Below are 26,292 nucleotides of genomic sequence, written 5' to 3'. Positions count from 1 at the left end.
TAATCATTGCTGCTATCTGTTTCTTAAATTGTCTCCTGTCAGGTGCCGTGCAGGTTTAAAAAACCAATGTCCTTTTCTTATGGGTATATCAATGCATTAAACTCTTCTTCGTGAGAAGCATTGCCAGATCAATAAGACATTTATCCACATTTTCATGTAGGTCCCTTGAGCCCTCAGTTTCCATCCTAGCTATTAATTGAGCCAAATGGCAGCAGCTATAAAACAGATTTCCAGCTCCAAGTCCTTTTACAAGTCCCACATTGAAACCTTTCAAAATTATATTATTCAGTTACTCGGGTGCAAGTTTTCTGCTTTATTTCTTTCGGACAATATCATGCCCCCTTAATATTTTTCTTATTATTATTCTTTACCACCTGTGGGGCAACCATTACAATGACAGATATGTTTTAGGTCCAGTGCCCAAATCTGCAATTGAAGGCATTAGAACACATTTTTACTTAGGCAATGTCAGCATGGGTTTCCAATCATGTGCGACCTCTTAGGATTTACCTTTATCAAATGATGAGATATCAGTGCAATGATGTCCATTGATGTGACTGTCTATCCACTGAAAGTTCATCTTTTGAATCTTCTTGTCAGCCTGGCTTTGCAATGACATACCCAGGATCTCTGGTTCCCATGAATCACTGATTTCATGTACTTGCCTTCCAGGCTTCCTAGCCCTAGGCATATAAACTACTTCTTTGGTCCTGCTGATGAGTCCAGCTTTCAAACTAATATTCCCCTAAAAAATACAAATATACCTGGACACTAATTTATAAGAAACAAATTAAATGGAAGAGTAAAAGCCATGAGACTTGGTGCATATTACTAGTAAGGAAGGAAATTTGCCTTTCTGAGTTTACAGCTTGTTACTGTCAAGGGATTATATATGAGACACTGTGATAGGGAGCACTGTTTCTTCCTGCATCTACCAGGCAGAACAGTACAGAGGAGCACACATTTATCACAAGGATCAGTAAGATAATTTTTTTCTGAGTATTACAAACAACTACATTTAGAACTGGCATGTCTCACCTGTACTGTGTATGTTTGCCTGCATTATACATGCTCTGTATCTTGACATAGAATGGATTAAATGAGGTAAAAAACCTGGAAAATATCATATGGGTCACCTTTCTGGGAATTTAGTGAATGAGTAGAAAGAACCGAACAGAAGCAGTTGTGGAATTAGTGAAGATGCAGCACAAAGAACAGACAAGATACAGCATGAGAGTATCAGATCTGTATATGGTATATGGGTGGTCTATATGGGTGGTCTATATGGGTGGTGTATGGGCAAGGCATGGATGGACAGATGGCTCAGGCAGAAAAAAGGGCAGAAGCTCCTACTCTAACAGTTCAAGAGAAGAGCTGCCATAAATCAGGAAGTATTCTATTTGGAAGCAGGTTGGTGTGACAGTGTTTCAGGGCATGGAACAGTTTGAGAAAACTGTTTATCTGACAACAAGAGGCTGTGCTGCACTGGTTTCCTCTGCCCAGGCTAATATGACTCAGTTGGTGCTAAATGCCAAAGAAACAATATGCTTGAATCTGGGAGCAATAATCACTCCCACAGCTCTGAAGGAGGGCAGGAGCTTGCTGTGGTTTGGCCACCAGCCTTTGAAGAGCACGTGTTATGTGCAAAGGCTGCAGCCAGCACCAGATCTCTGTGTGAGGTGAGAGCACCGTGACATCTCTGAGTCCTTCCCTTGTGGTCTTCCCACAGACAAATAATTTTAGATTATAGCTACAAAACCCTAAATGCTCCTAGCTGTCCAACTGATTCACTGGTTCAACATCCCATATTGTCAATTTTCTCAGTAATTGGTATGTTTTTCTATAACCTCCCATCCGCATGAACTTTGTGATGACAAATCCATGTCTCTCCAGTAAGAAAAAAAAAGATACCATAATCTTTCTGTGTCATGTGGATGTGACAACACTTGGTAAGAAACGCAAAAAAAAAAGAGAAAGATAAAAATAGATCTAGGTATCCCATCATTTTAAGTCAGTGTCAGGGCTGGGGTTTTTTTCAGTTTTTTTCTTTTGTTTTCCCAGCGCTTAGGTTTGGAAGTGTTATTAAACTGTATCTTTTATATTTCATAATGACAAATGAAAAACAATCAGGGCTAGCTTCTGAAGAAAGAAAACACAGTGATATCAGCTCTTGAAATGACTACTAATGATCTTCACTTTGCTAAATTTGGTATTTTCAAATATCTGAAGGCAAAAGATGTTAAAATTGGTTCTGGATATGAATCTATGTTGTAAAAATATTTAGATACTATTTCCATTACCATCACCACTACAGATGTTAGTATCCATTGGCAGTAGTCACAACCCCAGAGAATTTAGAGTTTAAAGGAACATTATTGTTAAATTTAGAGCAAAGATAAAAGTTAAAAGAGAAAGTTTAAGTAATATCAAGGAAAATTAAAATGTGTAAAAAACCCACTCAAAATACTTGGAATTTTTTTTCTGGTAAATCACTATTGAAGTACTGATTTCTTTCTTGTTCCTGTTTTTAGTACCTCTGGTTCACAAAGAAGAAAATTCAGATAATTTCCATTTCTATGTGCTTTTAGTTTGTAGATGTTACAATAAATTCTTTGAAGGCTGATTTCTTGAGTGAAGTGCAAATGGGATTCAGCTTAACCTGTAAATGCACAAGTGGTGTTTTCATAGCTGAGAAACCCTAGAAGCTTTCACCATAAGCTTCAAGACAGTATGAGGGAATCCTCTGAAAGAGCCATACTACAGTTTGTACAGTTTGTGCAGTGTGCCAGCAACATGCTTAATATGCCATTTTCTACATCGTTATTTTCTGGTTTTGATTTTGTTTTTCTTTTCACTGTAGACTTGCTTCCTCCCATTCCTTTTTCATTTGTCTCTAGGCTTAGCCTTTCCATGCTTCCTTAACTTCAGGTTTTTACTTTTGCTTCTCTGATTAATTCTTTGTGACTTTTTCCTTAACTATCCATATTCTCTAGGGGTTCTCTGAGGGCATAATTCTGAACTTCATGATCAGAATGACTAGACTGACCTTCTATAACTTTAGGTTCTTTACAAACTTTGTCAATACTAGCTCTTCAGTTTTTCACTACAGATTTAACTGTATAAATGATAATATGACACCAGAATTTAGAAAAAACTAAGCACATTTCAGTAACAATAACAGCATTAATAAATGACTACATATTAACATAGGAATTAAACTTTGAAACACAGAATTTGTATGATAACCTAGATAGGAACAATACTGATAAATATAGATAGGCATTTAAATCTAAACACCTTGAAAATTATTAAATCAGCCTAAAATCATTAGATTTGTTTTTAAACAAAAAGTTTAGCTTCTCTTTATCTAGCAGTGTAACCTCTTGAGCAAACAGAAGGTTCATCAATTGCTGTTTCAAGAAGTGAGAACTGACATTATCAAGAAATTATATGGCTGCAATATTGGGAAATGGAGGAAAAGCACCAAACAACAGCAATAACATATAAAAAAATTACAAAATGTAGTTTACACCAACTTTTTGTGTTACAGATGGGCCATTGCGTGTCTATGACACAGTTCAGTAAAAATTGTTGGAAAGAGCCCAACTCCAGTGCTGCATCAGTGGACAAATGTTAACATGGCACTTTTCCCAGGCTGATGTTTGTTACCTCTCATGACTGTACATGCCCTGGTTATCAGTTTTGCTCAGCACTGACTACATCAGAGAGACATACCCTCAAAATGCTACCTCATGAATGACTGCTTTCACATTTAAAGCTGCCAAACTGGGCTATAAAACAAGTCAAACTTTGTGAAGTTATCAGTGCCACTGTTCCTGCAAGTGCTGGTTTGTCTCAAAATAACTTCAGGGCAACCTGGCAATTGAGTTCCATCTGACACAAACTACACCAGAATGTAAAACCTTTGCTGTAAGATAAATATGAAATGTTTTGATTAGATTTTAGAGAAATGGAATTTTGGATCATTTATCTGCACCTGTTTTCTTGTCTCTGTAAATTACTTCCTTTGCTTCATTATAAGCAGGTTAGTGTAGACGTCTGTAGCAAGTTTCTCTCGTTTTCTACTCTAAATGAGTCACTTAACTTTATCCTGTGACAAGGAGTAACTCTTCCTTTTTAGCATGACTCTGGCTACCCACAATAGAGATGTTCTTTTGTCTCAGAGTATTGAGCAGTAGCACTTAGGATACAAGGCCAAATGCCCTGCTTCAGGGTTAGCTTGTACTGTAGTTTCCCCTTTGCTTGTGTGTTTTGTTTCACTTGTGATGACAGGACCATGGTTCCCAGGACATCATGATATCAACCTTTTCTCTGTTCTACAAATCTCTCTAGGTTTATTTTCTGCAGTTCCAAGGGCACAGCATGCTGAGTCTGTCCTGCATCTCTCCTCTTCTAAATGCAAGATCCTTTTCTGTTTGCAATATCTTCTGGGCTCTCTCTGGACCGATGACCTGTGAGCATGGTAGCTGCTTGCTTCAGTGGGTTGGTCTGAGCCTAATCAAGCCTGAGGAAGTTGTAGAAGTCAGGGGATCATGAAGAAAACAACTTACAGTAGACAGATTAATCAGAGCATGTATTTTTATAACATTTACAAAACAACAGACTGCCTGCAGTTGTTACACTTGTTCTGTCTTAAAGCTGAAGAGTTCTACCTGAGTCTGAGCCTCTTTTTTACTAAACAACCCAAATGTTATTAACTGTAAATATAGGCCTGAGATGCACACAAATATCTGATAAACTGAGTCTTGCACACATTTAAATGAAGATACATTGTGAGGTTGATTTTGGGCAACCATGGATTCTTATTCAAAATTTATAAACACTTCTTAAAAATAATTGCCAGTATATAATGAAATAAAAATTGAAAGACAAACATTAGGAAATCCTAACCACATTTATGTCTCATTTCCATTTACATTAGAAGAAATATTTTAGCCTCCTTACAGAATTGAACCATTTTGCTATGTAATAAACAGATTGCTTATATTCAAGAATGTTGTATGTGTTTATTTTTGTTTAATTTATTTTTTTCTTTTGCTTTCCCTTATCTATGTATGTGAAATAACAAGTAGCACAAACAAATATTCAAAAAAGATATTTTAAAGAGAATTTTAGTCTCTGACACAAATTATGGTTGATATGGCCCTTAAGTCAAAGTTTTTATAGCTTCAGTTGTTCTTCTTTAAGTATGAAGCTGTTTTTAAAAAAATTATTCATACAGAGAAATATTTCTTTACCTCATAAGGTATAGACAAAAAAAAAACCCTGTGGGGAAGAGCCCACTTGTTTCTGCTATAACTATTTACATGTACTTATCAATTACTCATTACTACATAACATAGAGCATTTATTCACCCTAAAAACAAGAACATCAACACATAAACTTAGGACTGTATCAAATATGTCAGAATAATGGTTGTATTTCAGCACTGTACAGTGTCCTTATGCACAGCAGGAAGTTTTTGGTTGATATGAAACTGTACTTGAAGAATTGTCCAGAAGTTTCTTGTGTCATAAAAATACTTGTTACATCATCAATATTATGCTTACTTTTCATGATGTGGGATAAAGAAATGGCAAATTTGGTGTTCTCAGTATCTTGCTTTCTTGATATGGAATTCTTTATTTTAGAATAGATATCCTTTCTTTTAAAATAACTCATGGAATTTCATGGGCTATACATGGGAAATTCAGAATAAACTCAGAAACTCAATGGGTCTATTTTCTTGACATGGCTCACCCCACTTGGCAAGAATACATGTAGGATGAAAGAATCTTGTTGCAAGGGGCTTACAGTCAGGAAACTTTTCAGTGCAAAGGGGGATCAAAAGTAAGGGGGGAAATGGTAAATGGGTAATTGTTGGGCCACCAAAAAACTGCAGGCATAAGATAGAAGAGGAACAACCTGAAAATTATACTGATATGAAGGGAGAAACATGCGGAACCTGAGAGACAAGAGAGGTCCTGACAGTACATGGAGGCTCTTCAAATGTGTGGAGGCTTGGGAGCCTGACCTTCAGTCCTGAACAGCTGGAGGCCCCACATATGTTACAGGAAACTCAGAATAGACTCAGAAATGCAATGGGGCTACTTCAGAATTACCAAAGTGCAACTACAATGAAGAATTAAGCTCACAGGATTTGACTCATTAGGTAAGCATCCTGTCTGTGGCACTATCTCTGTCTCAAGTGCAAGTTTCATTTATTTAATGAATAGTGATTCCATTTTAATGATTTTGCACACTACACTGCCTTTTTTTTTTTTTTTTTTTTTTTCTGGTTCCTTCCCAAGAAATAATCAAAGAGAGAAATTCAGGAAGCGCTGATCAATACTGAAGTCACTTCTAGTCAATTTGCTCAATTCATATTAATTCAGTGGTTCTAAGCCCACTGGCTAAACTTTTGTGTATTTTTTTCAAGACTAGGGAAATCTAAAGAGAAAAATAATAAAGAGTGGGGCATACAATTTGCGTGGTTAATCATGCAGCAGCCATGAATGATGCCAGGTTGCCTTCATGGTGAGACTGTATGATTGTTCCTATTACAGTCTTTGTACACAACTCCACGCTTGGACTCAATTATCAGTGATTCATATAACAGAACATGTGAAAAGATGTATCTGGGATTCAACCTGTTATATCAGCCACATTTCTTATAAAAGGCACTCTCAAATGATGAATTTGATCCCAAAAGAACAGATATTTTAATTAGATTTTTTAAAAGAAAAAATGCTCTTTAATTCCCAAGAATTATTCAAAGAATATTTTGAAATAGAGAGGTAGAGCTTACAAGTTTCATGTCATTCCAAGCAGATTAGAGATTAGATAAAATATTTTTGGAAACTTTTTAGCAGGCACCAAGGGGAAATTGCTAAGGAAATTTTCTGCAAAGAAAAATGAAAGGAGAGACAATATTGAAAGGGCTTTTGTAAGGTGAAGAGCAATTGATTGAAATTGAGGTTAAACGATTGAAAGAGTAGGACAAAGAGCTAGCAGGAGCATATCCTGTATGACCATTCAGTTTTAAACTTTGCAGTCAAGCTCTATGTAACAAACTTGTGCTAAAATTAAAAGATCCATCACTGGCTTAGTCTGGCCTATCTGTAATATACTTTTTTGAGGCAGTGTGGGGAAAATTGGAAAGAAAAGAAGTGAAATAGGACTAGTTTTTTTTTCTATTTCATTGCTTAGAGAACTAGATTTTTATAATACCAGTATGAAAGCAGAAATATTTTCAATGTCATTAACTTGCTTCAGAAAATCTGTTGCTCTATTTAGTTAAAAGAAAGGGTAAAGGGTGACATATACAAAGTGATTTACCATAGGCTTTTGCTTTGAAAGGAAAAGATGAGACAAAGAGAAGAGAAGAGAAGAGAAGAGAAGAGAAGAGAAGAGAAGAGAAGAGAAGAGAAGAGAAGAGAAGAGAAGAGAAGAGAAGAGAAGAGAAGAGAAGAGAAAACAGAAAACCTCCTACACCCCAAAAGTTTACTTGTAATAAAATATTAAAATGATTAGACACATATCTCTGCTTTTGTCTGCTTATTTTTCATAGGTTCATATTCACACTGAATCTTTCCTGAATTTTTTCTGAGAGATATTATGTGCTACTCAATGTTTGCGCACTGTAACTAATCCTGAGGGTTAATCTTATAATAAATATAATGGGCAATAAAAATTATCTGTGATAAGACCTGGCCATAGTAGTTGAAACTGAACTTAAAGTTCAATAGTATTTGAAGGGCTGGATTTTGTGAGGTACTCAATTTGATTAGATAAAGTTTTTATCAACTCCTAAGAAGGCAGAACCAAATGAAATCAATTTCTGCTTGTGAAAAAGGGAATCCTGAGTTCCTAAGGCAACTCAAATTGTTTAAAAATGGATATTTCTCCTGCAAGTATCAAGTTTTTGATTCATACAGACGTGAGTCTAAGTTCTGTAGCTCCATTACATTTTTGCTTTTACTTTTTCCTTTTCATGTTTTTTCTTAATTTAAATACAGCTCTGTTGATAGCAGGAAAAGCCATATATCATCAGCAATTTTTTTTGCCTTCTGAATATTTTTTCTTCACTCAATTCCATTCCAAAAAAAAAAAGGACAATTAGTTAATTAGACATTCCAGTTTAAGGAGTTTTAAATTTTCTTTCATGTTATTTGCACTTTTTTTTCCTTTAATATGGTTTTAAGGGACAGATCTTGTTATATTTTTCTTTAAGCTTTATTTCAATGATAACAAACATTTCACATTTGCAAAATAATGTGCAGACACTACTTTATTGGTAGTGGGTTCACCGCATGGAGGACACAATGAAAAAACAAATCAGAGATGCAGGGGAAATTCTGTGTCCAGTTCAGTATGATTATTTATTTTTTAAAAAGTTCTCTTGATAAATAATATACTTGCCTACAGATGTGACTAAGCAAAGTTAGGAAAAACCATCCCCCTTGGATCTCCCTGTTATGTCTGAATGGTGTTGGTAACTGCTAGTAGGGGAAATCAAGCCATGACTGCAGTGTGTAAGCACTGCAGCTCTACAGTCCTGGAGAAATGCAGTTCGATGTGCACATAAAGTAAATGCCAAACATAAAATTCACATCTCTTAACTATAGCTAGGAGTGATAACTACACCATTTATCACAGCTGGTTTTATACTCAATTGAAAAAGATCTGTCCAAGAGAGAACTTATCATATCTAGTGGGGACGCTGTAATTTTTTCCTTCTATCTACAGATATATCTAAATATGTAGCCTTAATGAGATGACTAGATGTAGAAGTTAAGGCCAATATCAAAGCAGAAATAGATCAATATCAGACTTTTATATTTTTTCAAATTGTGCAACTGAAAAGCAGCTGTGATGTCATTTTGATTAAAACAAAAAGCCAAATTGTTCTAGGGTGGAGTATTTTCTTTTTAATTAATATGGTGTTAAAAAAGTATTCCCAGAAACGATGGCTTTTGTGTTTAAATCAGTTTTTGCATATCTTTTGCAGTTGATACAGCTTTAGGGAATAGAGAAAAAATAAACAGACCAAATTATCTGAATTTTAGATAAAAATGAAATGTTACAGGGAAAAAAAAATCTATATGAAGACCCCAGTGCCAGAGTACCAGAGTATATATGTATGTATGTATGTGTGTGTATATGTGTGTGTGTGTGTGTGTGTGTGTGTGTGTGTGTGTGTGTGTAAACATACAGAATATGACATGTTCTTTGTATTTATATTTGATAAAGGCATAACGATGCTTTCTGGAAAATAATGCAGCATTTTTTTATTATTTAAGGTTAGTGTCTCATGGAAAGAATATGCAAAATTAAATTGATTTAGGAGTGCAGATTTTCTTCACTTTTTCACTTTTCCTGAAACTGGAGCACTGAAACCTTAAGATTTCTTTAACAAAGTTTCTTTGCATCTCACAAGATGACTTACATTGCTATTCTTTCTTCTCTTGTCCCACTTTTCCTACTATACAGACCACTCTCTTTTTCTCTTGTTTTCCTTTCCCTGCTGGGATATCACTTATGCAACTCCACATAGAAAGGCAGAAAAAAAATGAAGTAAATGAACTTTCTTTCTTTCTTTCCAATATACTACTTATGGTAATCCGATGAACAGTTCACTGAGAATTGCCAGGTAAGCACCTTATAGTGTTTCTTTCTTCCATGAAATCTATCACAACAATTTAATGCACATGCCTCTAAGACAAATTCTGAGATTATCCCAGTGTAAAACTTCCATCTGAATAGTTGTTTTTTTGAGACTCTGAAATCAGTCTTGAATTCTTTAGTATTTTCAGCTCCTTTAATCTTAAAACCAAGGCTCATTGGTGAGTAGGTCAGATTAAGTCACCCATGAATGGTTAAAAATGATGTAATTTTCTTTGCTATAATTTACCTGTGCAATTTGAAAGATTTGATAATGCTTTAATCCAAAAAATAAATTTGCAGAAAGGAGTTGTCTCAGAATGGTTTTTGCTACATTTAACTTTTTTATTACATGCATATCGTGTGTGCTGGTTTATTTTTTGTTGTGTTATTGCAATTTCCCTGCAAACCATTGACCTGAGAGCCTTTACTGTAGACATTTCCTGCTTCAGCTGGTGTGGCAGTGTCCATATTTAGCATACTGCTGGGTACAAAATGAGATGTAGCTGGTTTTGAATCTCTTTTAATTAGCTGCAGCTCTGCAACAGCATTCATTACTTTGCAGAGTGTACTAGAGTTGATGCTCTGTTACATTTCTTCTAATAGTTGCTTTAGCTGTCCTGAGAAACCATCTGCCTCAGGTACTTGTAGACACCATTATTCTAGCAACTTATTTTCTCCTCAGGCCCAAATAGGGCCTTTCTCAAATAGGGTGTGTGTTTATGCCCATGTGTGCATGTGTTCTGATGTGTGTCTACTTTCTTGTGTTCCCAGCTCTTGCTGAGAGTTTGAGCAAACTTTGGTAGCTCAGCTGAGGTTTGGGTTTCACAGGCTGGCACTTTGAGATGATGGTACCCACCTCATAGTCCACAGGTTTTTTACATCATTTATATGAATGAAAAACTCAGCTGCTATTCTAATGTTGGTGCAGAGCTGCACCTCCCTGTGTGGTCAGTGGAACTAACACAAGTGATGGGTGTTCATACTCTCCTAGATATCTGATGAATAACAGTGAGTTCAGAGCTTCATTAAGAGCTGATTTTTATGACCTGCGCTGAAAGTGGTTTGTGTGCATCCATTAAAATGGCTCTCCTCTCCAGTTTCCTTTGACCAACAGTATAAGATTATACTAATAAAGCAACATGATGCTCCCAGGTAGTAATTTTCTGCTTATCAGGTGTCAGAGAAATCTTTGACAATATAACGAGTTTTCACATAGGTAGAATTCAAGTTCATAAGGGGGCTGTCTAGAAATTCATTTCAGTGAATTATGGTCAATAGGTCATCAACCCTACTTCATCAAGAAACCTCAAAACAAAACAATCCCAAATGAATAGAGTTTAACCACAAAGCAGGGCAAAAATCCTGTGAGAATAGAGAAGAATACTCTTTGACTGACAGAGTATTTGAAGGATTGGAGATGAAATCACTTTTGGTATGCATAGCTCACCCCTATTCTTAATAACCACTCAGGTTACGTGTCACAGGGCAAAAGTCACAACACGCTAAACTATATTAGAGCTCAAATTTTTATTTGATTGTAAAGTCAGCTGATGGTTGGCAGTTGAGAGCCTAAACAAGTGCAATGTGAATATTATAAAGACTGATGTGAGTTCAGATTTGAGTTGCACTGACTACAGGCATAACAGCAATACTGGAGTCAGATTCATAAAATCATAGAATGGTTTAGTTTGGAAGGGATCTTACCAATCATCTAGCTCCAACCCTGCTGCTATGGGCGGAGAAAAATTCCACTAGATCAGGTAGCTTGGATAGGAATTTCAGAAAGTGCTAGGGATCATCCATTGAATATTTTTTCCTTCAAGCTGACTCTTCTCAAGCAGCTAGAAAATGAAATATTAATTGTGGATATTCTCTTTTGGAAATTCCAATCTGAATGGCTCTAACTTCCCCTCCAGAAGGCATTAAGAGCCTTCAGATTCCAACAGTTGTGTATCTGATCTCAGCTCCTTAGTCTACACCTTTCTTTGTCTGTACTTGCATTTTACTGTAATTGTTTTTCTTCATTAATCCACTTAATTCATTTTACATGTGAGCATAATTCACCAGAGTTTGTAAATTATGATTTAGAAGTCTTTAATTTTTCAGAGTAGTCACTTTAAAGGAAAAGGAAAAATAATGTAATGAGGAAAATAATATATTATTTGTGAGGGGATAATTTAATTTTATTATCTGAGATGACTCATTGCAATTCCTCTTCATATATAAGGAAAGCTCACTAACTACTCACTAATGTTTCTTGCAAATGATATCTTGAAAATTAATATTGTAATATGTAATCCCCACAGCTGTGGATGTACATCAGCTAATATTTTAAAGTAATGCCCATTAAGATCAACGTCAATTAACCAGAATTCATTGTTTGAATATCGATCAAGCATATTTAATTTACCATTAGTGTTAACAGAATGATGTATTAGTCAATTAAGATAGCATTGACTGAGAATCCTAATTAGATATTTAATTCTTCAGCCAAATTTAAGAAAAACCTAACCATGTGTTTCAGTGCTTTCCCTTTGTCTAGAATATCTGCTTATGTTACAAGGAAAGTTACTGACATGCATCAGTATGAGCTGTCTTTTCTTTTTCAACTCACACTGATTTTCCCCATGCTTTAATTTATCTCCTGAAATTTCATATTTCCATCAAAGATTTTCTAAATCCTGCACACCAGTTTTTTCAAGCTAAACAGGCAGATTGCTTGAGATATTGGCAAACTGTGGAATGGCTTTTTCCAGAGCAATCAGGAAATAATTCCCAAGACAGTCAGTCACTGGCTGCTGCAGGAGAAAGAAGACTTGACTGGAACAGAAACTTATGATCCCTAAGTATTTGTGCAGAGGCTATTGGAGAAGTTTTTAAATAAGCTGAAACCGTCTCTGTGCCTTATTTGCTAAGCAAGCTGCATCTTCGTTTAGTCTGCAGCCTTGGTTCCTAACTCTATTATCCCTTGCCACCTTTGCTCAAATAGACATGCCTATTTACCCTGCACATCCCTGCTCTGGCACTCTTGTGAGAGACAAGTAATGCTTTCCTGATGTGTGGGGTGGTAAAGGACAGCGGACTTTGGATTTGCACTATTTAGACAGGAATGAAAAATAAGAGAAACAGAGAGAAAATATATTATCAGAAATTTAATTCTAAATACAATATTTTCTATTAGCAAGAAGAAACAGAATAGGTGAAGAAAATATCCTCTTTGAACTGGATTGAGGCACATAACTTTGTGCCTCAAAAAGAAACAAACTTCAAAAATGAAAGAAAATGTTTCAGCATTGTTTATATTCAATGTTTAATCAATATGAAATATAACTTGTTTTTAACATTTGATTCTGAGAACTTTAATATTTGGTGGTTTCATTGCAAAATGGAATGAAGTAATTCTGTCATATGAAATCAAAGTTTCATACTGCTGCATTTAGGAATACTCATAGCCAAAAAGAAAGTAAAGACTCGTTTCAAATGGAGAACTACACTGCATTTGAATTTAAGACTGTTTTATAAAAGACTTTAATAACCAGTGCAGTTAATAAAAACTCAGATGAAGCAGTGAGAAATAGATATTGCACATATTTAAAGTGGACAAACTCTTTTATTTATTTCAACTAACCACTGCTGGGACAGCTGCAGTTTTACAGAATCATGAATTCTGAATTAGGATGTAATTGGCTAGGTTAATTTTGTCTCATTTAACAGCTTTTTTCTGTTTAAATTAAGGTGTAACTGCTTCATCCTCACGATTTGTTGTTAAATTGCCTCTAACTTGAACAGTGTTTTTTTGTGTATTGAATCCTTAAAGAAGAAAATTAAACATCATTTATAACTAACTTAGTTTCTAAATATTTTTTTCCTAGCAATTTTAATGAGATGCTCTTCGCCCTTTCAAAGGTTCTGCTTTTCTGAAGTGGAAAAGAAAACTGTGTTTATCTTCTAGGGCGCATGCACTGGAGGTACAATCATTACAATGTTGCTCCTGTTCTCCTGGTGCTAAAGATAATCTTATTTTAAAGATTTTGCAAGGGAAAATCATGTTATATTTGTCCTTTTCCCTGTTATTTTCCCTAAGTACACACTAATTGACACCATCAGACCTGGAATTCCAAGTTGGGTGAAATTTTGATTTAATGATGCATGTCAGTTCTTTCATTCTTATGAAGGTAAATTGTATTCTGAAGTATCAAGAGTAAGAAATGGCAAGGCACTGAAGAGCTTACAAAACTGTAAAAAGAAAAGAGGAGTTTCTTAAAAGATTATAATCCTACATAATGAAAATTAAAGATTGTAAACATTTCCACCACCTGCAATCAAGAAAATGGTCACAAGAGACTCTTGGTTCCAAATATTTCTTCACCAGTGTGCTGGAAGCTGATTTCATGACTTTTCTGAGTTGTCAGTAGCACATAGCTTCAAAAACAATTGATGGACCTCTCTAAGCATCCTTTTATTACCTCTACGAAAACTTTGTGTAGTGGTTTCGGTTTGCAAATTTTAGATTTCCTGGCCAATGCACCACATAATATGCTAGGTTTAGTGATGGCCAAAATTGCCGGGGCACCCACTAGGATTCATTTACCCATTTCCTGCTGTGATATGGGGTTAGGAGAAGAGCAAAGCAGGCTCAAACTTAAAATGATATGAAGAAAACTTTATTAACAGAACAGAAAGCATAAAAAGAATCATAATAAAGCCTTCAGAACACTTCTCCTTCCCGCCATCCCCCCCCCCCCACCATTTTCTTTCTCACTGACAATGTAAAGAGACAAAACTTGGGATTTTCAGTCAGTTTACCACTTCTAAAGTGGTCTTGCATCACTTCTCTTAGGAAGAAGAGTTTCTCTTGCCATGCCATGCAGACTTCTCCACAAGAACATGTCTTTCTCTGTTAATTTCCATGAATAGCAGTCGCCCAAAAATCTGCAATCGTGAAGTCCCTCTCATCTTTTTTCAGCCTTCCCACAGCTGCGTTTATGGGCCATGTCAACTTATTTTAAGGAAGATACTATTTTAAAAATGAAAGTTCTCTTCATCTCTCTCTGAGATCATCTTCATCTCTCAGAACAGAGTCTTCTCCTCTCTCTGTGCACAAAGGGTCTTCATCATTCTTCTTTCTGTTCAAACTTCTCATGGGATCACAGCTGCTTCAACATTTGCATGCTTCAGCATGGGTGCCCTTGCTTATATTTACAGTTTGAGCACTCCATCCTCCCATTCCCTAGTTCCATTAATTACAAGGCTATTTCAGTGTATCATAGTCCATCACCATGGCCTTTAAAAGAATTTCAGCCCAAGACTAAGGCAGCTCCCCATTCTCCCTCCATCTGGCATTTAACTCCTTCTTTCCTGACCTTGGCGTCTTCATGTGGTTTCTCTACGTGTCTTGACTCTGTCCTTTTCTCTCCTCTCCAGAGAGGATTGAAGGTGGGCAAGTCTCATCTGTGCAGTAAAAGAGTTAAAATCTCACCTGGGCCCTGCAGATGGTCATGTGATTTTCTGCAGGGCAGTGAATGAAGTCACTCACATGAAGGATTTTCAGGCCATGCTGGGGTGCTGTGTCAGGATCTCAGGGGGCCGGCCAGGACAGCAGCGGCTGCTCTGGCAGCATGCCTGGTCTCTGGCTCCTGCTTTGTTCAGTTTCAGCTGTGGGCTCATGGCTTCCCTTTCACCTGCCCAGAAGTCTCAGCAGCCAGGCTAGCACTCAGCAGCAGCAGCAGCAGCAGCAGCAACACTGTGGGCTGATCTGGGGGCAGATGCGGCTCAGCCAGCGCTGCATCAAAGCAGGGCCCAGCCCTGCTGGGACAGGGCCCAGCAGACCCCAGCACAGCCCAGGCTGGCAGCAAGGCAGGGCTTAGTGTGGGCAAGATGTTATCAGCTGCAGCCCAGCCCTACCTTGGTATTGCACTGGAAAACAAAAAATGAAGCCATCACCTTCTGCAGGACAGGTGGCATTAGGTGAGGACTGCCTAATCAAGGGGAAAAAACTTCAGGGAGATATCAGAGAAGCGTATGAAGGTCTAAAGTTATTTCCATTCTCTAACATGCAGAAAAGTTGAAAGGGTATTGTAAAAGATGTTTTCTAAGTTGTTTTCTAGTGGATTTAGTGATAAACATGAAAGTTATGCCTCACCTGCTTGCATCACTTTTGGGAAATCACAAAACATTTCAGATTCTCAAAATAAGCAACCACTGATTTTAATCTTATTAATAAAGAAAATTTGGGAATAGAATCACAGAAGAAACCCCAAAAGAACATGACAGCTGTTTTAAGAGGTAGGTGCTAAAGCATTTGCACAGAGGGTTAAAACAGAGTTGTCTTAGTGACTGAGAGATGCTATTAAAACTTTCCACTGCTGCCCTCCCAACAGATGTGAGGGAAAAAACTCCCACACTGTGTATTGAAAAAAATCAGATCAGAACTCTCTGCGTAAAAAGAATGTTTTTTTCCTTAAGACTGTGATAAAATTGTCACTTATGATTTTGAATTGGAAGAATCTGCACATCAAAAAGCTCTAATCTGGTACTTGTGGCTCTGAGTTGGATCTGCATGAGCATGACTATAGACAGGGGATCACCATGCTACGGGTGACAAACATAAATTCTGAGGCTGGTGCTGGCATATGAGGACACTTGGTTGTAGGGCTATTTCAACATTTATGAGTTGTGGGGCTGAGGACCAGGCCAGCTTCAATGCCACTGCCACCTTTGCACTGTTTGTCAGCACTGCTCACAGGGTTGGTATGGTATGGGAGCACTGAGATATCCTTAGAGCTGGTGGCTTTGGTACTGTCACAGCAGTGACAAATGGCTACTGCTCTAGAATTCTTCCTATGACCGAACACATCAAAGGACAAAGAAATCTAAACCTCCAGATAAACAAGAGGACTATGTATCATGCTCAGAAAACAATCCCTATGATATACATTGTTCCTGAAGGACTGTCTGGCAAAGTAGGAAAAGAAGATCTCACAAATTCAGTCCCTAAGACTGAATTCAAAACCTATTAAAGAAAGTAGCAACCATTGCTACAGATCCTTTAGAGATTCTGACCAAGCTTTTGAAAAGCACCTTAATTATTTAAGTGTTTTCCTCAGTATGCAGTTTATAAAAAGCTGTAATTTTGAACATCCATATTACAGCATTCCTGGAGCCCTGATGCTTTGTCCTGGAGCTTTGATGATTCTGATCAAAAGACGAAACTTCATTATTCTATAGGAAGCAGTGACTGGCTATGCAATTCTTAAGTTTATTATTCATATTTTTAGACCACAAAAAACCCCCTAACATACTGCTTTACAGAATGTTTTTTTAGGTGTGTATTGCGAGTTTTATATGGTTGTTATAGTGATGAGTTTTAGAGTCTAGTGTAGCTCTTAAATGTTAAATGGTAGGGTTTCTTTGCCTTTAGCTGGAATTGGAGCATACTTTTGATATAGACAAGAAGTGTTTCTAATGTATTCATATTACAATTTAATCTGTTTAGCTTAATTTTGATACTGAGCCACCTGCTCATGCCAAAAGATATTCAGCACCAGATATTCAAACAGAAGAATCTGCTGTAAAACTGAAAGAAAAAAATATTGTGCTTGGTATGTGTACAAAATGAAGTTATGTTTTAATTATTTGATTAATAATGCAATAGATGGTGAGAAATATGACCTTTAAGGTGCTTGAATGCATTTCCGAATAAAAAAATCCTTTCAGTTTAAACAAGATATATTTTGATAAAGCTTTCTGTGTCTATTATTCTTGAATATTGCCCTTTTTTCTTGTAGTCATGCTCTGCAAGTACTCTCAAGTATCACTTTTTATACTATTTGTATATAAAATCAAAAAGAAGATAAATGTGCATTAATTTACAAAGTTTTGAATTTTTTAAAAAATACTTTTAAGTTTTTTTCTCCATAAAACTAGTATTTCTGAATATTACTCAGATTACTACAATTAAAAATCACAGTGAATTTTATCCATTTAGATGGTTACATAGATTTTATTTTTAGGACTCTGATTACCTCTGTAACCACGTGAAGTCGTAGTCATTACAAAGGTTTTTTAAATAAAAAAGTTAGTATAAGTAACCCTTAAAGTCTACATCATGGACATGTAGCACTTACATTTCAATGTCTTTCAAGGGACTGGAAATCAAAACCAGTGCTGCCAAGCACTGGCCTGCCAGTGTTGTCAACAGGACGTATTTCAAGCAAAGATGACAGCACAAACAAAAAAATGCTTGTGAAGGTCTATACTATAGATGTTTGTGAAAATGGAGTCAAAAAAGGCCCCAGGATCTTGCTCGAATTTTGGAAAAGCTGTATAAAGCTCTGAACCTAGAAAGGTCATATTTTTTAGCTGGTTGTGTGAAAGTGAAGAAAAGGCAGTTGGAAGGTTCTGCAGAGGGATTCGACTGAACAGACTGAATTGGTGGGCTGAATCCAAAGAAATGGGATTAAATGAGGCCAAGTGATATGTCCTGCCCTTGGGTCACAACAACCGCAGGCAGTGCTGCAGGCTGGGGGCAGAGTAGCTGGAATGATGCCCGGTGGAAAATGACCTGGGGTGCTCATCAACAGCAGCTGAACACGAGCCCAGGTGGCCAAGTAGGCTAATGGCATCCTGTTTTGTATCAGGAATAAAGTGGCCAGTAAGACCAGGGCAGTGATTGTGTACCTGGCACTGCTGAGACCACACCGTGAATCCCTTGCTCAGTTTTGGGCCCCCCACTGCAAGAATTGCATTGAGGTCCTCACTGCAAGGATCAACTGAGCTGGTGAACGGCCTGGCATGCAGGGTTTATGAGGAGAAGCTGAGGGAGTCGGCAGTGTTTAACCTCTAATTCTACCTGAAAGGAGGTAGCAGTGAGTGGGAGTCAATCTTCCAGACACCTAGTTTTTTGTGTTTTTTTTTTTTTTTAATTTATTTTGGTTTCTTTTTTTTTTCTTTTTTTACGTTTTTTGAAAGAATGGTTGGGCATTGGAACAGGTTGCCCAGAGAAGTGGTGGAATCAGCATCCCTGGATGTGTTCAAAAAGCATATGGGTGTGGGGATGTGGTTTAATGGTAAGCACAGCAGTGCTAGCCTGATAGTTGGACTCTGTGACTCAGAGGTCTTTTTCAATCTAAATGACTCTATGATTCTAGGATATTGCTGAAAAGGGACATGGAAAAAAGCCACCTGTTGGAAGAACTGTTGAGGCAGATGAGTGCCCTAATGAAGACTGGGATCTCAGTTGCAGGGTCTGGTTATATCCTGCTAAATTTCTGTCACCTAAATGTGATTATTTTCCCATTGCACCTTTAATTAATTGCCTTATCTACTGTCTTACAGATTTCCGGAAAAAAATGAAAAAAGAAGTAACATGAAAAAAAGCTAACAAATTCTTTCTAAAGAACACCTATGGACTGATGGTCTATAAATAAGGACTAATAGAGGACTTAAGAAACTTTGGTAACTTGGGGACTCTTAATAATGCTATCTTACAACCTTTTTTCTATGTCTGTAAATTCTAGAGAGAATATACAGAACTAAGCTACCGCCATAATTTCAGTGATAATTTAGTTACATTTAAAATGTTTAAAGTGTAGGCTCTGGAAGACTTTTTCCTGCTTGATCAGTCTTTTTCATGGATTATTGTCTCAGGGCAGCAGTTGTGTCTTCTGTGTGGGGTCACCATCTTTCACAAACTGGCCTTCAGCTGCAGTACTGATCACAAAATCCCTGTCCTTGCTTTGTCTAGTTTACATGTCTTTACTTTGGATGTGCTTTCAAAATAAATACCCAAAGAAATAGTTAAATATGTTATGCATTCTGCAGAAATGTTTTTAATTATTAGTGTAAAGATAGATAACATCTAGAAGGTAATAGAGTCATACTCTTATGACTAAAGAATTAGTTTTCATCTCATTACTTTCTACTGCCTCCTCTCTTGTGGCACATAATTTTAGTGAAAGGCCTGAAACAACCTCCCTTCTATCATGATAACCATTTCTTGTTAAAATTCATTCTGTAATTCTGCTGGAATGAAAGAAAGGCGGAATAGTACCAGTCAATAATATGCAAGTGCCTGAACAATCTTCTATAATTTAGGAATTAAAAAAACTCCCAAATATATAGTAAAATATAACTACATAAATGCATGCTTTAGTGCCCATTATGTTAAAAATATAAGCTTTCAAAGACATGATTAGCTGACAGACATGAGGAATTTTAGAATGTGCTTCCAGAATAGCTGTGGACTAATTCTTGCTAAACTAATATTAATGTAAATCAGAAATTATACCTGTAGTAGCTGGTAAATTATGCCAACCTGATAACAGTGAAATAAGAATCTGACAAATTCATGCAGCTACCCCAAAGGCACTTGCAAAAGCTATAGAAGCTGGAATTAAACTCATAAAACCAAAATAGTTCAGACGTAAGTCCAAAATCTATTCCTAAATCATCTCAATGTGCCTTTCTATTGCTGTGTTTTGTTGTGAATACTGCTGAAAGGCTCAGGTAGTATCACAGAACATAGAAAATAAGAAGAAATCTAGACTGATTTTCTTTGTAAATGTAAAGAGTTATTCAATATTTTGATCAAGTTACAATTGATAGAAAAAAACCCATCACTTTTAAGTAAGATTGGTGAACTTTCAGAATATGGGTGAAGTCAGCTTCATAGTTGAAGAATAAAATTTTAACATTTTAATGCCATCTCCACTCATTCTAATCCCTCAGTAATGTGCAACAGATGGCAAAGTCCAGGCAATATTCTGCAGAGGATAAATGTGTAGCTATCAGTCTCTCTGTATGTGTTCTACGTCTTGTCTGGTAAACTCAGAGTATAAAATACACATTTATTCTGTTGTATTTAGTCTTATAAAACTAAAAGAATTGAAAATTTTAGGTTTATCCACTTGCTTTTCATTTAAGTAGTTCCTCTAACTAAATAAGTGTAAAATGACAGAGTAAAAATGTTGGTAAATTGACATATATATATATATTTATATCTATCTATATATATATATATATGAAATAAGTGTAAGGTTGCTTTTAGGACTAAGCTGATTGTAAGAGAAACTTAAAGTTATAATATGTTTGACCATGTTCTTAACGGCTCTTATATATGTGTGAAGTTATTTCAGCTTCTATTTAGAAACTTTTATTAGAACAATTATTCTAACAGAATAACAGCTGTTACTGTACTGGAGGTACCAGCCCTAGGAATTTAGTTTAAATAGAAGAATTATAAGTAAAATAATTGTAGATTAGATTTGGGTATAAAAAAAAGCTGTTTTTCATCAGGTTGGTTTCCCCTGTTATGGTTTCTTGAGATGACATTCAAGTAAGATTTCTTTATCATGTTAAAAAACATTGAAAGTACCTGCATCTGCAAAAAGCAATTCAAAATCATTTTAGAAAGAAGTAGAGAAAATAAAATCTTTGGAATATAGCAGACGAATGGATGAGAGCTTATAGAGGCCAACCACCAACTTTAGGTATACTGCCTTTCATCTTTTGTGCTAGGTCTAGAAGTAAAGTTCCTTAAGTGTTCAGTGAGAATTGCTTGAATAAATGAACTTATTTGACATTTTGTAATATTTGACATATCCAAGACTGTTAATCTAAAAGAAAAATATAATATTTCATTACAGGCTTTTCTTTTTTATTTTGAATAAATGAATAAACAAACAAACAATTGGATAGTTTAATAACTACTTTAACCCTTCTCCATGTCTTGTTCAAAGATGTTTCCTGATAAAGTCCTAAAATTTCCTCATCTCCAGAGGATTATTATTTCATGAAATACCTTGTTTTGTATAACCATACCCTCTCCCAGGTTTTCATTGCAAATGGCCAATTGACTTTTTGATGGGTGGAATTTCTTGCCTTTCTGCCCACACTCTGGAGAGGGCATGTGCAATGCTCTGTTGCTGCACTTCATACTTTGCCAAAATTTCTGGATTCATCTGTTTCTTTCTCACTTCCTGCACTGTTAAGAACACTCTTCAACCTTTATACTTCATTGAGAACCATGCACTACTGTATTTTGAATTTTGCACAACATGTGCAAAAGCATATTTAAGTCTACTTTTGAGGGGTTTTTGCCCCCATTTTATCAGACAGGGTTGAACCATGCATGCACATATAATATTTACAATTTTTCTATTGTAGTAATTTTTTTTTGAGCTCATATATTCCTTAAAATAAATGGTGTAGTAAAGCAATGCAATATACCTATTGCAATGATCAAGCTTACAGACTGCAGAACAGAAATAAGCAAATAGATCATAACAGAGATGTATACCACAAATGATTTTACTGCAATTAGTAGCACAGTCAATTTCTCTTTCTCTCTTTCCCCCTTTTTCTCTTTCCTTTTTGGTATAGTGTCCATGAAAGTTTTTGAATTGACAGCCCAGAAGATTGAAATAGTCAATTTATTCTCAGAACAAGTACCATGCAGTTGAAGTAATAATCCTTCCATATTACCTCAACCCTGACCAGGAATGACCGGACAGAGGTTGTGGTTTCATTTCTATTGAGTCCTTGGCCTTTGTTCTGATTTTGCCATTGGGAAGAGCCAGCTGAGACATGACTTTTTTGAAGCAGATACCTGCCTGCTGTGATCAGTATTGATACCAGAGACTAAATAAATAACATTTCCAGATCTCACAAGAGACAGAGTAATAGAAAGAGCTGCAGTAAACATAAACATAACAATAAATTTCCTTTTTTTCTCTCTCTATTTTTTTTTTTTTTGGTACCTACTACCTGGAATCTCACAAGCTTTTTGGTTTTCTGTGCAAAGACAACTGAACTAAATGCACGTTGTAATAAATTGAGACTTTACCTGTGGTCCTTCTCTATGCTTAATCCAAAATCCTCTGAGACATTTCATCTGTGCTTATTGATATTCAGTAATCACCTCTATAGAGAAACAAGAGAAAGCAAAAAAGAGGGTTATTCTTTCATATCTTCCTTACTAATTGCCAACTGAAGTTTTTCATAATCAATTTGTGTGAAAACATCATGACTATCCTTTTGAGTCACCCAAGGAGCTTTGTCTGAGAGGGGTACAGAATGGTATTTTCTGTCTTTTTCTGAAGAAGCAGAAGTAGTAAGTATAATTAACTCATGGGCAGTTCTGCATGAGTATGCATCTATGCTCACCTTTGACCAGCATTGGATCATTTTCTCTCTGGTGCCTAGCTGCTGGTATGTCAATTGGATCAATCAAATAAATGAAATGACTGAGTATTCTGTCTAGTTTCTGTTGTAACATGCCAAATGTGTGAAGAGGACAGCTTATTGAGCATCCTGGGTGGGTTTGTGCGAAGAGGGTAGGAATTGCACCAAATCTCTTGCGCAGAGAGCCTGAAACTGAAAAAGCTCTACCTGGGGGGTGCTCTTGGTTGTGCGGCAGTCCTGCACAAGAAACAGTGCACAGAAGAATCAGGAGCCACCGGCACTTCTCTCCTGGAGTCAAACTACTTCCTGCCGCAGGTAGTGGATGATCTCACAAAGAATGGCATGCTGATTGACCTCACACCAACAGAGAAGGTCTTGATGGAGATTTGGGACTGTGGGCAGCCTTGGCTCTAATGACCATGAAATTGTGGAGTTCAGTAATGGGCAAAGAGGGAGTAGGGCAGCAAGTAAGATTACTCTCATGGACCTCAGTAAGGGCACATCTAGAATGCTTTGTCCAGTTCTGGGCTCCTCAGGACAAGAGAGACATGGAGCTCCTGGAGCAGCTCCAGGAGAGGGCAAGAAAGAAGACAGAGGGCATTTCTCTCACAAGGACAGGCTGAGAGAGTTGGGCCTGTTCAGCCTCAAGAAGATATAACTCAGAGAGGACCTTATCTATGTATATGAATATCCATAAAGGGAGGATGTCAGAAGGATGGAGCCAGGCTCTTGGTGATGCCAGGCAAGAGGACAAGAGACAATGGGCAGACGCTGATGCACAGGAAGTTCCACGTGTATATGAGGAAGAACTTTACTATGCAGGTGACCAAACACTGGAACAGGTTGCCCACGGATGTTGTGGAGTCTCCCACCTCCACAAGCTCCTATTCAAGCGTCATCTGGACTTAATCCTGTGAAATGTGCTCTAGGATGAGTCTGCTTGAGAAGGGAGGTTGGATCAGAGGATCCACTGGGGCAGTCCTGAACTATGCAATCTGACCCATTCTATGATTCTTTGAAAAATGTAATATTGCAGAGTAACAGCCCTTCCAGTCCCTCATGGTAGCTGAAGGACTGAATGATGCAAGCTGTGGCTTACAGGGGAATTTTATTTCAAAGGGTCTATAAGGACAGCAATATGGGAAGGAGTGCAGTTTTTAATACTTAAAAGAAAAATTGTGTGTATCTTTAGATTTGAGAGGTAGTTATATATGTATTATGTGTTATTCATACTATTCTTTGCAATTCATTCAGTAAAATATGCTTAAATCAAAGAAAAAGAGACGTAAAACCTCATAAATTAGTTTATATATTTTAAAGGAAAAGAAAGTATATTCCTTTTGTTTTCATTGAAAAAATTCAGCATATCAGACCAAAGGTACATAAAACCCAACAATATGTTCCTTAGGGTGGACAGGAACACATGCCTATGAAAGGAATAAATCAGGTGTGTACTTCCCAGGGATATCTGACAGCTTATGTATATTGCTTCTCTGGACTTCCAGGGCTAGATAGAATGATTTTGTGGGTTTTTAGGCTTGAGTGGATTTTTCTTTCATGTGTTTGTCCTGCTACTTTTTCAATCTATATAAACTATGACTCCTACTATTTTAAAAAGATGCCTATAACTCGTGCGAAAGACTATGAACATTTGTTATTTTCCTTTTCTAAGCCCACAGTTTCATAGAACTGTATCATACCTCTCTCAGCATCTCTCTTCTGTAAACAAAAAGCTTCACTATGGTTGTTTCTTCTATGTAAATTCTTTTCACTACTGCCTCTGATCCCTTTTGAGGGAGACACAGCAATATTCTGTGGACACTGCTGTTGCAACCAGAGCTGCATGTTGTGTAGAGGAGCTCCCGCACTTTGTACAAAGAAGTAACAAGGTTTTCAGATTTGTTCTCTCTTCTTTTCCTAAACATTTGTAACACTTTTTACTCCTTGGAATGCTACAGAGTTATAACCCCACCAATGGGTGCATCATTCTACATTTTTCTCCACTGATTTGCAATTGCCTTTTCACCACTCAGCCAATACATGACATTATTTGGCTGGCAAAATGATTTTTTTTTTTTTGTGGATGGCAAAATTGTACTACATCTTTTGTAGTTTAGTTAAAAGGAAAACAAATCAACAACAAGAAGTCCACTGTTGTCCCAGACCATGCCATTTATCTAAGCAAGGAAGTTGAGTGTGCTGCAGTTGGCTCTTCATTCTCTGAGGATTTGTGAATATTCTATGTATGCAGTTTTAGCCTAGCTGTGTTCCTACTATCCTAAAGAATGAGTGAAATCTGCTGTCATGAGAAAGCCATAGAGCTTCATTAAGATAACTTACAGTTTAATTAAAATAACCATATACCACTGTGACTATTTTAGTGAGGTAAGTTGTTCTCATGCTTACATAAAACGATAGCAAATCTGGCACATCTGTGTTGCAAAAACACCCCAGACACTAGAGCAGACATATGCTCACTGACATCTTGGTGGACTCTCTCACCCCCTATACACTCAGACATGAAAATAAAACCTTGCAATGTTATTGAAGGGAGCAAGTGGATAGATATTTCATGAGGCTGCATAGCCAGAGCCACAGTGGGAATAAGAGCTGATCCAGGTAGAGAAGAAATGAGACAGACAGCGAGCAGTCCTTCAGTATAAGGAGACTTGGTGCTAATGTAACACTCCTAATGCATATATTCTTCGAATTTCTCTTATTTCATCTTCAAAACTTCAGGAGATTTAAGGAAATAATGAAATATGAAGGAAATCAAACCATTCACTCTCACTTAGCAGCATGCAGTTGTGGATCTCAATAATCAAGCAGCGAAGCATTCTGCCCCCAACAAAAGCTCAACCCCCTAGCAAAATTAGAGGAACTTTAAATGCAGTTATTAATAGAAACACTAACTGGAGTGACTTACTGCTGAGGCAAGCTAGCTGAACAACTTTGCAGCTCAGAAAATGACAGCCACTCAGTGCCTACAATTGCCTTAGGATGTGCACTGACAAAGTCCATGGAAATGTTCATTAACTCCGACATATGTTCATTAGGTCAGCTCAGTCTCTCCAGACATACTTGATTACCCTTTTGCCCATTCCAGACAACAAAACCATGGAGGGAAAAGGATACACCAGATGTAGGGCAAGATTCTCTGGCCCATTAAATCTGTGATAAAACATGTCAAAACAGGCACTTCAATTAAGAGTGGAGCCTGTTGATGGTGAGAAATGTTTCTTATTCACAAGGTAATGTTGGGTTTCCCAAGTGGCTTGTCCTGTATGCTCTGATGCTCACCCTGGAAAAGTGGCAGGGCTTTGGACCCTTACACAATCCATAATACCAAACTACTCTGTATTTATTTCAGTGGTCTGTAACTGCAGACAAACTATGAAGTAGAAAAATTTCTCAAATTGTGCAAAATTATTTAGAGGAGCTCA

The sequence above is a fragment of the Zonotrichia albicollis genome, chromosome 1, assembly GCF_047830755.1.
Source record: "Zonotrichia albicollis isolate bZonAlb1 chromosome 1, bZonAlb1.hap1, whole genome shotgun sequence".
NCBI classification, from domain to species: Eukaryota; Metazoa; Chordata; class Aves; order Passeriformes; family Passerellidae; genus Zonotrichia; species Zonotrichia albicollis.
This window is presented reverse-complemented; position numbering follows the sequence as displayed.